The 14,165-nt window shown below is 35.6% G+C and overlaps 1 pseudogene; it reads right to left on the bottom strand.

Annotated features, from left to right (window-relative positions):
- Window positions 1-9,174: 9,174 nt before the first annotated feature.
- LOC149394735 (uncharacterized) lies at window positions 9,175-10,106 on the bottom strand (annotated as a pseudogene).
- Window positions 10,107-14,165: the final 4,059 nt, after the last annotated feature.

Genomic DNA, 14,165 nt, shown 5'->3' with positions numbered 1-14,165 from the left:
TTTCCCCACATCCAAAATCGCGAGCGACATTGTTTTTAGAGAGAGAGAGAGAGAGCGCGAGCGAGCGAGCCTACGTCGCCGGGGAAACGAGGGTTTAGCTGATTTATTTCTTCAAATCCGTTGTGCTCGAGATTGTTCTTCAAATCATTGAGCTGATTTTTAAGTGGGGGGGTATTAGATTTTTGGGTTTCCTGGTTTAGGGGTTTCTAGGTTTTTGATTTTAGGGGTTTGGGGGTTTTGATCTAAAAACTGTAGTCGAGCTCGCCCAGCGTCTCCTCCAAGAGTATGTCGTCTTCCAGTGGACCAGCGCCAGAGCTCGGTTGATCTTCTGCTCCAGGATGAACCGCTCCTTCAGAGACGCCGCCGACTTGAGCCGCTTCATCAGCTCTCTGCTCCTTCAGAGACGCCGCCGACTCGATCTTCTTCATCACCTTGTAAGCCTCATCAAACGTCTCTACTTCTTTTCTTCAAATCCGATTATTCTTCAAAATGAATTTATGGTTTATGTTTGGGGGTTTTGGTTCTGTCATTCCTCAATCCGATTGAATATAGGGTTTTAAGCTTATTTTTTTTTGGTTTCGAGCTTGTTAGATATATGATTTCGTTATTGAATAGAATTGCGTTTGTGTTGCGTTTGGGTTTTGGTTCTGGCCGGATTTCAATTTTTTCACTTGACACAATCGTAGTAATATGTTCTGATAAAAGTTGTTAATGATAAATTGAAGATGGGCTTGAATTGGAAAACATAAAAATGACTTGAATTGTTATGGAAATGTAGACATTTTTTCAAGTTTGTTATCTGTTTTGTGGTTACTTTTTACAAGCTGATTACATTGGAAAATAATTTACCTTGTTTGTAGAATCACTCAGTAAAAGTTCCTCTACGTCAACTTCAAACTCTGAATCTCTGAAATATGGTTAGTCCTAAAAATTGAGAGCCACCAAAGTTCAGTTATTACACGTGACCTGAAAAAATTTTGACAGTAAAAAAGTTGCATAGTATGATTAGAGCTTACCACTTGTTTACTTGATTCTTTTTCTGTTCAGTTTCTTCCCCAAACACGTATGCAGAGATGAAAATGAGACCGCCTTGCTTCACTGCGTTGTTCCTCACATGTTTGTGTAATTAAGTGCAACTGTTTCCACATACTTAAACTGGACGTGATCAAATCTGAAGTCAAATCTGTGTATCACATTTTTAGTAACAAATTAGCTTAGTCAATTGTAAATACGCATGTATAGGGTATTTATTGCTGTGTTGTGTAATCTGAATGAGTAAATCTCGTATATAAGAGATCAATTCAAATATTTGCTATTTTATAGAAGGTAGTTTTTTTTTTATTCTGTTTAAATTATAAGCAGACTATTTAAACGTGTATTTATTTCTTCTGTGACTAAGTTTCTTTAGTTAGAGAGTTTAGGAGATAATTTAGGGATTTAAAAAATTGACAAAGGATATTAAAGTAATTCTCTTGCTTTTTTAAAAACGCTGTTTAAGAAAGCTACGATTCGTAGCTTTTCCGAATCTTGTACAAATTCCAAAAGCGATTTTGAAGTTTTTTCTAACCGCAGTTTTACCAAACACCCAAAATCGTTTTTGCTTATACTAAAAACAAAAACTGGCGAATTTAATCTATACCAAACACGCCCATTGACCATAGAGAATATAAAGCTAATCTCTCCAGTTTTCAAACTGACTAGAGTCTATTAACTGCCAAAAAAAGGATGACCGTAGTCTACTTTAAAAGACTTTAGTTTAAGACAAAACCGTAGATTTCTAAAAAAAAAAAAAAACTGTAGTTAAATGCCTTTTTTCTGGTAGCGTTGCATTTACTCCATATCCTTCTATAGGCCTTCTATACTGTTGATTATCATATTTTGTGCTTGAATGTCTTGCAAGTTCTGATTTTCGGACCAAAAATGCATTTTTTTTAAGTTTACCTAAAAGCTGTTGGTCTAGGAATGTTATATTTAGTATCACTATTTTATCAAAAACGTTTTGCTGATTAGGAGTGTTATATTTAGTATTGCTATTTATCAGAATTGTGTGCTATCTTTGATGCTCAATTTGCTACTTTCCATAGTTTAGTTACATTCACACAAGGCATGTTACTCTTGCTGGTTCTAATATATTTATTGTCATGTCACTTCAATAAATTAGAATACCAATAGGCACCAAAGTAGACATCATAGTAGAATATTAATAAACAGTCTCTTTGTTTTTATTACACAGCTTCTTCAATAAATACATCTAAATACCCCTTCTAATACCAATTCCAGCTAAAATAACATCTTCTCTTCTGCTCTCCACATGATGACTTCAAGGTTAGTATCTTATTCTTCAAATTTTAAGATTCACAAACAATAACACATGTACTGTGATGCTTACTGGAAACTGTTCAGGTAGTATAGCTTATGAATTCTATATCCATTTTTTACGAGCTTTAAAATATATGGTTCTGAAACAAGTAAAACAGATTTATTTTAATCAATTTTTTACTTCAAAGTTAGTATCTTTTTCCTCATATTTTAATATTCACAAACAATAAGACATATACTGTGATGCTTACTGAAAACTGTTCAATTAGTATAGCTTATGAATTCTATATCCATTTTTTTCTATTAGCTTTAGAATATATGATTCTGGAACAGTAAAAACAATTTATTTTAACCATTTTTTTTACATTCTCTTCGATTCTTCTTTGTAAATGTGCAGTTTTGAAACTGCCTCAAAAAATATAAGTTGATACCTGAAATACAAAAAGATGAACTGGGCTGGACATCTAAAGTCGTTGTTGCTGAAAAGACAACCCCCTGTTCTTCAACTCGAAGCCCTATCAAATACCAATCGTTGACCTTAGTAGACCTGCAGGTTTTTCATCTTTCTTAACAAACGTTATTAACGAATATTCTCTGCTATATTTACCTTCGCTATTGATTTTGTCACAGGGAAACAAAATACGGGCAGTGATATTTGATTCAGCGATTACAGCTTTTCAAAACAAGCTCCAGCTGACTAAAACATATCTCATCTCGAATGCATCTGTTAAGGAAGCAAAGACAGAGTACAAACAACGACATGACGAGCTGTACTTGACTCTAAATTCACGAACAACAATTCAAGAAGTAGAAGAAAACCATGCAACCTTATTGGAATCAACTTAGAACTTCACTCCTTTCTCAGATCTTCAAATTCATATGGACAAAGTGTCACATATTAGTAATACATGCTTACAACCTGTGATTTTTTTTTCACTTTCAAAAATCTGTTTCTCTGTAACATAATTGACAAAATAAATGTGCAGATATCCTCGATGCTGCTATAGACATTCTTCCAAAGAGGAAAATCCAGACAAGATCCTCTACCGCTAGCGCAATACAAGAAGTGGTTCTTCTTAATGCAAAGTAAGAATTTGAAACTTCTAAAATTACATATGTAAGTGTGCATACTGTATTTGCTGATTGACATAAGTATGAATAATGACTTTTGTTATTTCATTACCGGAGATTTCAAACCATGACGTTAACGATGTGGGATTCTTTCACTACAAATGAATGCGAAACACTCTCAAACATTATTCATAGAAGGCCAATTATTGATGCCATTCAATCACAAGTTGTTTCTCACAATGGTTAGTTCACCAACAATAAAATCCTTATATGTATGTATCTAAAAATAGCAATGAGAAATTTGCAATATTTATGTGTTTTTTTTTTAATTTCAGGAGCTGTTAGTGTTCAGACGAAACATACGACATGCTTCATCATTGAACCTAAATTCGACATCGCGAAGCAACTTCGCGGATGGTCTAATTTCTTACACAACACACATGCCACAGATTTTAAATCTATTTTTTCTTTAAGTTCATGTTCTGTTTATTTTTTTACCTCATCTCTTTCCATTGACTGTAAACAGGATCATCGACAACTCTAAAAAAATTGCTGATCTGATCGACGACAAAAGCTATGACACTTTATCTATTCCACTTCGTCCTCCTCCTGATGATCAAATTATTCCAGTCAGCCATGTGCATGATATGGCTCTGATGGTATGAATGCTTAGACATGTTTTATCATATCTTTTTTTATTTACATTTACATATATTAGACATGTTTTCCTTTATCTACAGAGGTCGGCATTTTGGGTGAAGGGCAAGCTGAAAGTTACAGACTTTAAGCAACCATTTTGATACGTTTCTTGTGAAAGATGTCACAGTTTTACAAACTCTGTTCGAATGTCTTTTCTGTGATACTCCACAAGCAAGAGCTATTCCCTGGTTCGACCAACTAACTTTCGTATTTCTTTTATGCAAATAACGAACACTTCTTAACTCTCTGCGGGAATAAACAAATAACAAATTATTCTACTATGTTCTAGGCCTAGAATTGAAGTAGATATAGAAGACTCAACAGGGTTCATATCAGCTACTCTCTATGGTCAATCTGCTGAAAACATACTTTCATGTCTAGCAACGGACATCGTCGATGCAACATCGATGGTAAGTCACAAAGTTGACCAAACTTCATATTCTTTTACTACAACTTTATGACTTATTCATGTTCGTATTTCTTAATTAGGCTCCTAATCAAGCACCTCCACAGTCTTTTTTTGAGCTGTCACACAAGAACAACTTCCTTGTGTATATGAAAGCTCCAAAAAATGATATGCCTATTGCCATGAGAACAAAGTTCACAGTTGTTTTTGCTGCTGAAGAAACTAAAGACATTGGACAGGACACTCTGCCCAATATCTCAACATCAGTTGCACTCATCGAACATGAGTCTGAAAAACAAGATAATCCAGTCATTATTCCAACTCAGACAAAATACACATAATCGAATGAACTTTCGGTTCAAAAATCCGTTGAGAAATGTAAACTCATATCTACACCATCCCAACCTGAGGCACAACAAAGTGACGATCACTCATTCAAGGTCGGTGTTTCTAACCGTGAAGATCTCAACACTAAGCTCAAGAAGAAGCCAAAAATTGAAAAAAAAAAAAAACTGAAGTGTTACTTTTGTTGAAATCAAACTATGGTTTTTGATGACTTACCCCTCTTTGTGATTATAGCTATATTATGTTGGCTGCTTTTGAAGTTTTTTTTTTATATTGTATTATCTAAATGTTTCTCTTATCAATCAAAATTTTCCAGCCATGTCAAAATCAACTGTTGGATGTATTTTGAACAACATTTTGTGTTAGGATTTTAAATCCCTAAAATTAATCCTAATTCAATTCAAGAGAAACCAAACCATAGATCTTAATAGCGGAAGCGTACCTGAATCCATGGATTGCAAACACCAAGAGTTGGATGGTCTTCTGATTGCAGTTTGCCTGAGTCTTGAGAATTCTGGTTGACGGGGATACAAGAAAATTATCGTACGTACTGCAATCAGGGACCTACCATGTTATTAATAACTGCCAGACAGTTACTAATAACTATTGCTTATTTCTAATTTGGCCCCTCATCAAATTAGATTAGCACTTATGGTAGCCACATAATAACTTCATGACAAATATGTCCTTAAGTCACAAACTTTATTCTAAATTAGACCACATCAATTTTGACTTAATTAATAATGACCCAACACATTTATTTAATGACATTATTAGTCCCAAAATTATTCTAACAATCTCCCACTGGACTACGCATGTATAAAATAAATGTGTCAACCTTAGCGCGCAGAAAATGTTTGTCATTATCATGATGTGACATATTACAATCTCGTCCATCAATTACATCAATATAGAATCAAAGTTGTTTTCGTTGTATCAATCACAACTAAACACGTCAATGGTCACATACATCAATATAATCAAATGACATAGATCAATCATGAATATGTGGTAGATAAAATTATATGCAAGGTGATTTATTCATATCAATTTTATCTGATCCAAATTTAAAGAGATCAAACTTTATCCTGAATATGCAAAATGTAATAACCTAATACTATAAATCTGATCAGAAACAATAAATATGTGTGTTTACAAACAACACAAGCAAACATAAAGCACACAACATAAATAAAACAAATAAACAAACTCTCACCGAATCTAGATATCCTGAAGCTCTACAACACCCATATGAGAAGTGTGTTCGTGAAAGACCTTCGGTGGTAGACCCTTTGTAAGAGGGTCCGCTATCATGGAGTTTGTTCCTAAATGCTCTATGTAAATCTGTCCACTTTGCACTCTTTCCTTAACAACTAAGAACTTGATGTCGATATGTTTCGACTTCGTCGAGCTCCTGTTGTTGTTGGAATACATTACGGCTGATTTATTGTCACAATATAACTTAAGCGGCCTTTCAATTCCTTCCACAATACGCAGCCCCGTGACAAAGTTCCTCAGCCATATACCATGGTTAGATGCCTTATAACATGCTACGAATTCTGCTGCCATGGTGGATGAAGTTATAAGAGTCTGTTTTGCACTCTTCCATGATATAGCTCCACCACCCAACAGATAGACATAGCCTGATGTGGATCTCATACTATCTTGGCATCCCGCAAAATCGGAGTCAAAATAACCAATGATCTCCAATTGGTCTGACCTCCTATATGTGAGCATGTGATCTTTTGTTCTTTTCAAGTACCTCATGACTCGTTTGGCTGCTTTCCAATGATCCATACCTGGATTGCTTAAGTATCTGCCTAAAACTCCAACAATATACGCAATATCCGGACGCGTACAAACCTAAGCATACATAAGACTCCCAATTGCCGAAGCATATGGAATCTTTTCCATTGCTTGAATCTCAAGAATTCCTTTAGGACATTGATTGAGACTGAATTTGTCTCCTTTAGCGACAGGGGTGTCTCCTGGTTTACAATCATACATGCCAAATCTTTAAAGCACTTTATCGATGTAGCTCTTTTGTGATAATCCAAGTAAACCTCGAGAACGGTCTCGGTAAATCTGGATTCCTAATACAAAAGAGGCATCACCAAGATCTTTCATCTCAAAATGATTTGATAGAAATTTATTGGTTTCATGCAACATGCATTTATCGTTAGTGGCAAGTAGTATGTCATCGACATACAAAACTAGGAACATATGTTTAGTTCCATTGAACTTGTGATACACACAATCATCAACAACGTTGCTCTCAAAACCATACGAGAGAATCACTTGATGAAATTTGTGGTACCATTGACGGGAAGCTTGCTTTAGTCCATAAATGGATTTTGTCAATTTGCAAACCATCTTCTTTGGGTCTCCCAACACAACGTTTTCAGGTTGCACCATATAGATTGTTTCTTCAATGTCTCCATTGAGAAACGCCGTCTTGACATCCATTTGATGGAGTTCCATATCAAAATGTACAACAAGTGCCATGATTGTCCGAAAAAGAGTCCTTTGATGAAACTGGAGAAAAGGTCTCTTTAAAGTCAATCCATTCATTTTGAGTATAACCTTTTGCTACAAGACGAGCCTTATACCTCTCCACATTACCCGTTGAATCCCTTTTGGTTTTAAAAATCCATTTGCAACCAATAGGTTTCTTTCCTTCAGGCAATGGGACAAGTTCCCAAACTTTATTGTCTTGCATAGACTTATACTCTTCATTCATCGCTTCAATCCACTTTATAGAGTTTGAATTATTCATGGAATTTTGGAAGTTGACAGGGTCATCTTCCATCACACCACAACCATTCTCATTTTCGAGAAGAAAAACTATGTAATCATCTGGTATAGCATTTCTCCTTTCTCTAGTGGATCGCCGCAAAGGCACTTGATCTTGAGGTTGTTGAGTTTGTACCTCAGGTGGTTGAATGACAATGTCTTGTTGCTCTTGATTGATGACAGGAACAGAATCCTGAACATTATCAAAAGTAACTGGAATAGGAATCAAACTTTCCTCAATAGAAATTGTTGAGTCCGAATCCTCCTGAAAGACAAAGTCTTTTTCTTTATTTCTCCCACCAAACTCAATATCCTCAAAGAACGTTGCAGTTCCCGTCTCAAAGATTGTCTTAACTTTAGGATCATAAAACTTATACCCCCTTGATCGCTCAGGGTACCCAATAAAGTAGCTGCTTACTGTTTTGGTATCCAATTTCTTTTCACTCGGCCTATAAGGCCTTGCTTCAGCAAGACAACCCCAAATATGAAAATGCTTTAAACTAGGCTTTTGCCCGGTCCAAAAGCTCATAAGGTGTTTTGACAGCGGCTTTAGTTGGTACCCTATTTAAAATGTAGGCTGCGGTCTTGAGTGCCTCTCCCCAGAGTGATTCTGGTAAGGTTGAATGACTAATCATACTCCTTACCATATCCATAAGAGTCCGGTTTCGTCTTTCAGCAACACCATTCATTCTAGGCGACCCATGCATAGTATACTGTGGGACGATACCACACTCATCTAGGTATCTGGCAAAGGGTCCCGGACGTTGTTCACCTGAGCCGTCATATCTACCATAGTACTCACCACCACGGTCAGATTTGACTTTCTTTATCCTTTTGTTGAGTTGGTTTTCAACTTCGGCTTTAAATGATTTGAACACGTCCAATACTTGGGACTTTTCATGAATAAGAAAAATGTATGCATATCTTGAATAGTCGTCTATGAATGATACAAAATATTGTTGACCATTCCAAGAAGGAGTAGGAAATGGTCCACAAATGTCCGTATGTATCAATTCTAAGACGTCTGTTTCCCTTAATGCACCTATTTTCTTCTTTATAATCTGTTTTCCTTTGATACATGCAACACATACATCAAAGTCTGAAAAATCAATTTGATCCAAAATTCCTTCGGAAACAAGCCTTTCAATTCTATTTCTAGAAATGTGACTTAATCGCTTGTGCCATAAAGAACTTGAATTCTCATTGCTTAATTTACGCTTAGTACCACGTGATTCCACATTCAAGGTTTCATTATAAGAAGCAACAGTTTCAAGCATATAAAGATTGTCATAAATAAGAAGTGAACCGGTCCCAACAACTTTTTAGAATTAATAGATAAACTGAACTTACTGTCTTGAAATGAACAACAATATCCTAATTTGTCCAAATAAGAAACAGAAACCAAATTCTGTCTAAACGACGGTACAACAAAAGTATCTATTAAATCCAAATAATAATCAGTACTTAATAACAATCTAAAATGCACAATTGCTTCCACATCTACCGACTTGCCATCACCAACATAGATGCGTCTCTCGGCATCACTTGGCCTTCGGTAGCTTAGGCAACCCTGCATCGAAACACTTATGTTAGAAGTAGCACCAGAATTTAACCACCAAGTGTTTCTAGGTACTGAAGCCAAATTAACCTCAGAACAGACTAAAGCAATGAATGTACCTTTCTTCTGACGCCATATGCGATACTTAGGACATTCCTTCTTCTCATGTCCATGCTTCTTGCAAAAGAAACAACCCTCTGGAAGCTCCTGTTGGGCTTGTTTCTTTAGGGCTGGACCTTTATCTTTAGCAGCCTCATTTTTCCTCTTGAGATTCTTACTTTTAGAGGTACTTGCCAAATGAGCACTTTCAGTCTTATCTTGCTTCAATCTTTCCTCCTCTTGAACACAAAATGAAATGAGCTAGTTAAGAGACCATTTCTCTTTCTGGCAGTTATAACTAACCTGAAGTTGACTGAATTTAGGAGGGAGAGATATAAGGACCAAATGGACAAGCAAGTCATCCGATAACTCAAGTTTGAGTCCTTTAAGCTTTGAAGCAATATGAGACATTTCCATAATGTACTCCCTTATGTTTTCATTGCCCTTGAACTTCATTGAAATAAGCTTCTTTAAAAGAGTGCTCGTTTCAGCCTTATCGCTCTTTTCAAAACGCTTTTCGATTTCGGCAAGAAAATCTTTGGCATTGGTGATTTGTTCAGACACCGCACCCCTAAAAGCTTCAGGTATGCCGCGCTTGATGATCATAAAACTCATTCGGTTAGAACGGTCCCACTTCTCATAGATCCGCCTATCATCAGTGGAACTAGCATCCGTAAGAGAAGCCGGCTTATCCATTCTAAGCGATAAGTCAAGATCCATGCAGCCAAGAACAATCATCATGTTCTCCTTCCAATCCTTAAAGTTGTTACCATTAAGGACCGGAACCGAATTGAGATTAGCAGATACAGTAGCAACAGCTGAAATAGAACAATACAATCACATAAACATATATACACACACAAAATTAACCTTAATAAGCAATAAAATTCAAATAATGGTAAATCTCATCTCAAGATACCTAATGCAACATCAATATCAAGTCTTTGGACAATAATATTAACTGCTAACGGTATTCTTGTTGTAATGTCAAACATTAACAATAAGGCTCGTAAAAAATTAACCTATCTTTGGATCGATCAATTATTCACAAGTAAAACTTTACTATTGTTACATGTTTATCATCACAAATATGTATATGTAATTTGGTCAGTCACTAATCTTCCTTTGGGCCGACTAGTATCCGCATAAATTAACATATACACAACATCTAAAATTCTTCATAAATAATCTATACAAGAGAGGTCACTTTGGCGACATTTTTGTTTCGACTCTTTATTAGGAATAATAGACCAAGAATTATTTATAATAACCATATATTTGAATTACCAAAAGTTTTAAATATGTGTATATAATATTCTTAACTTTTGAAACTTTAATATATACATGAATGAACCTAATGATACATACAAGAGTCTTGCTGTACGTGATGCCTAACTAAAGAAAAAAAATTAAATCTATTGATATTGATTTAATCTGATATATAAAAGCACTGAAAATTATAAATGTCATGTACGACAAAAGACTAATATTGAACTTGAAAAGCAAAAAGTAATACTGTCACTTTAACATCCAAAAGCAATTACCAAAACCATCGAAAGTCGCATGTTGCGATAATTACATAAACAATTAAATTCCACTAAAAACACATGCGACACAGTTTATGGCACAAAACTGATACTTTTGGTTTATCGCAAATAGCCAAACAACAATACCACCAAGCAAAACAGAACGATTATATAAGGTTCGCAAATCAATAATTAACACATTGCCCAAACAATCAATTGCGTAAATTATAAAATTACGATCCAGATCGATTTTTCATGTGTTAACGCAATTTAAAAAACAAAAATTCTCAAGAATCAAATCAGGATGCTCTGATACCAATTGTTAGGGTTTTAAATCCCTAAAAAATAAATCCAATTCAATTCAAGAGAACCAAAACTAAAGATCTTAATAGCGGAAGCGTACCTGAATCCATGGATTGCAAACACCAAGAGTTGAATGGTCTTCTGATTGCAGTTTGTCTGAGTCTGTAGAATTCTTGTTGATGAGGATACAAGAAAATTATCGTACCTACTGCAATCAGGGACCTACCATGTTATTAATAACTGTCAGGCAGTTACTAATAACTATTGCTTATTTCTAATTTGGACCCTCATCAAATTAGATTAGCACTTATGTGATAGCCACATAATAACTTCATGACAAATTTGTCCTTAAGTCACAAACTTTATTCTAAATTAGAGCACATCAATTTTGACTTAATTAATAATGACCCAACACATTTATTTAATGACATTAGTAGTCCCAAAATTATGCTAACATTTTGAAGTATATATTTATCTTATGTTCAAGGTATTTAAAGTCTCCGTATCGTTTACTTCATTGTTTCTCAATTAAATATAAGTACAATTTTGTTCAATTAATTGGTACATGCATACTTTTACCAAAATTTTCATCAACGGTTTGAATTTCTTCGAACTTGTTCGTCTTTCATTTTACGATCATTCGCGCGTAGCGCGTAGCCATTACTAGTCTAAAATAAAGGAATTTATGAATTATTTTGATGTACTAGATAATATTGTAGTACAAATTTATATATAAGTTATAAAAAATCACACATTTACTTGTCAGGCAGATAAAAGATTAAGACAATTTTCTTCCCACAGGCTTTAAGACATTTACGTGTTTTTTTTAATAAAGGAAAAATAGTACAAAATAGCCATTTGAAACTTATTGATTAGTAAAATAGTCAAAGTTTCAACTTTTCAGCAAAATAGTCAAATTTACGTTTTCAAAATTTTTTTGACAGCCAAGATTAAAAATTTTGACGATTCTTATAAACAATTTATCACTTTCAAAAAGATTTATCTTGGTGTCAAAAAAATTTTTGAGACCAAATTACTGCACATTTGGTTATTTCACTAAGTTAAGACAAACCTTGACTATTTTGCAAATTCATAATTTTAAATTGGCTATTTAGCTACATCACGCTTTAATAAACTGGAGTATGTGCTCTCTTTCATTAAACTGTTAATGCCTAATAAGCCCCAACAACACCAATAATACAAGGAGGACACTCATTCAACCACAATACACTAGTTTAAAAATTGAATAGAAATGGAGACTAGAGTATGAGCTGCACCATTCCCGTCTCAGGGAACATGGCAACAAGAAGAAACCCCATCCTCCGTGAAAAGGCGCTGAACATCTCATACTAAGTAATCAATAGCGGCCGGGCATTTGTTCCCCGCATCGATAGCCGAGATAGGCAGCAGGCTATCACTCCCTACTATGTTGATGCAAATGCTGTTATTTTCGCGAAAAGCATGCCCTCCCGGATAACAACTGTAAAGGATAACTTTTGAATATCGCTGTTTGTAAATTTACGGATTATGAATGAGCTACCGTGTGTCACAAGTAAGTTCTTGAATGAATTATGGACGTATAAGTTTATCGAGTTAATTTAAACTATTTAAGGATAATGGAAAATCTCGGAATAAATAAAGGATTTATCGAGTTCGTCTCGAATAATAAATTATTTTCCGAGGAAATATTCCGGAAGCTAATTTAAGAAAATAAATTCTCAAGGACGAGAATTATTTCCGAGAAACCTTAAATATATTTAAATTAATCAAGAATGAACGAGAAAAATTCTCGGTTTAAATTACTTAATTAAAGTCCAATTGGTCACAGATTTAATTAAATAATTTGGTGATGAAGGATGTAATTGTAACAAAACTCGGGATCCACTTGAAATAAAAACGTGAGTTTGGGGGTTGATTTAAGAAGATGGAGGAAAGATGGATTTAGTGAATAAATTATTTTTTTTTCCTTCTGCTACTATCTTCTACTCCCTTCTTCTTTATTCTTCACGTTATCTTCTTCTTCTCTTCCTCACCCGCGCGACTTGCAGAGGATAACAAAGAGAAAAAAAATTCGTTAGCTCCAAATCATCGTCACCACCGAGCACCACCTCACCGCCACCTTCTCTCTCCCTTCTTGTATCTTCTCTTCTTCTTCCCTTGCTCTCGCTTGTCCAGCGCCTCATCACCGAGCCGCGCGCTCGCCATCCAGCCGAGACCGAGCACTGTCGCGCGCAACCGCCGCGAGTCTCCGAGAGCGCCGCCGCGAGGAGGCGCCGGTGAAGAAGAAGTTGAACGTCAGAGAGTTCAAACCCACCCAAAGCAAGGTGAAATTCTCTTTCACCCAGAATCAAATTCAAGAAAATTAGGGTTTGGATAAATTGATTTGGGGGTTTCTATTTGTGAGCGTGGGTTGATGGGTTTGAATTGCTTTTCGGTGTGATTTATGTTGGGTTTTGATGTTGATGATTGGAATTGATGAGATTTGGTTTTGGAGTTGAGTTTTGGCCGTGTGGTTGTTCATGACCGTGTGACATATTTTGGTTAAGTGGTTTGCCTTGGCCGTGTGGTCTTTGATGTGTAAATTGGTATGAATTCTGATTGTTGCTGTTGTTATGAGACTGTGATGATATTTGTAAATTCTGGAATCTGGATTGATGATGATTTGAGGCCGTGATGAGTTGTTTGTGAATTTTGGATACTTGAGATTTGTTTGTTATCGTGGCCGAGTGTTGTCTTGGCCGAGGGCTGTTTGTGGCCGTGAGTTTGGTCTCGGTTATGTGTTTTGGTTCACTAGTTATGTTGCTAAACTCTAAGCCTCGGGAATGATTTACATTGAGCTTGTTTTGTATTTGTTGATGAGTCGGGAATATTTTGTGACAAGTTGAGATTCGCTAGTTGTTCGTTTTCGGATTCTAGGTTTGAGTCGGGAGTTCGACTTTAGGAATTGACTCGATGTTCATTTCTGAATTTCACAGCTCAGTCGCAGATCAAGTCAAAGCCAGCGAGAATCGGTGGAAACTGAGCGCGTCGAAGCCAAAGAGTAGTG

The sequence above is a fragment of the Urtica dioica genome, chromosome 5 (genome assembly GCF_054948205.1).
Source record: "Urtica dioica subsp. dioica isolate 48M chromosome 5, U.dioica_male_clone48M_v1_H2, whole genome shotgun sequence".
NCBI lineage: Eukaryota > Viridiplantae > Streptophyta > Magnoliopsida > Rosales > Urticaceae > Urtica > Urtica dioica.
Note: the sequence above shows the minus strand (reverse complement) of the source record. Positions and strands in the feature narration are given on the sequence as shown.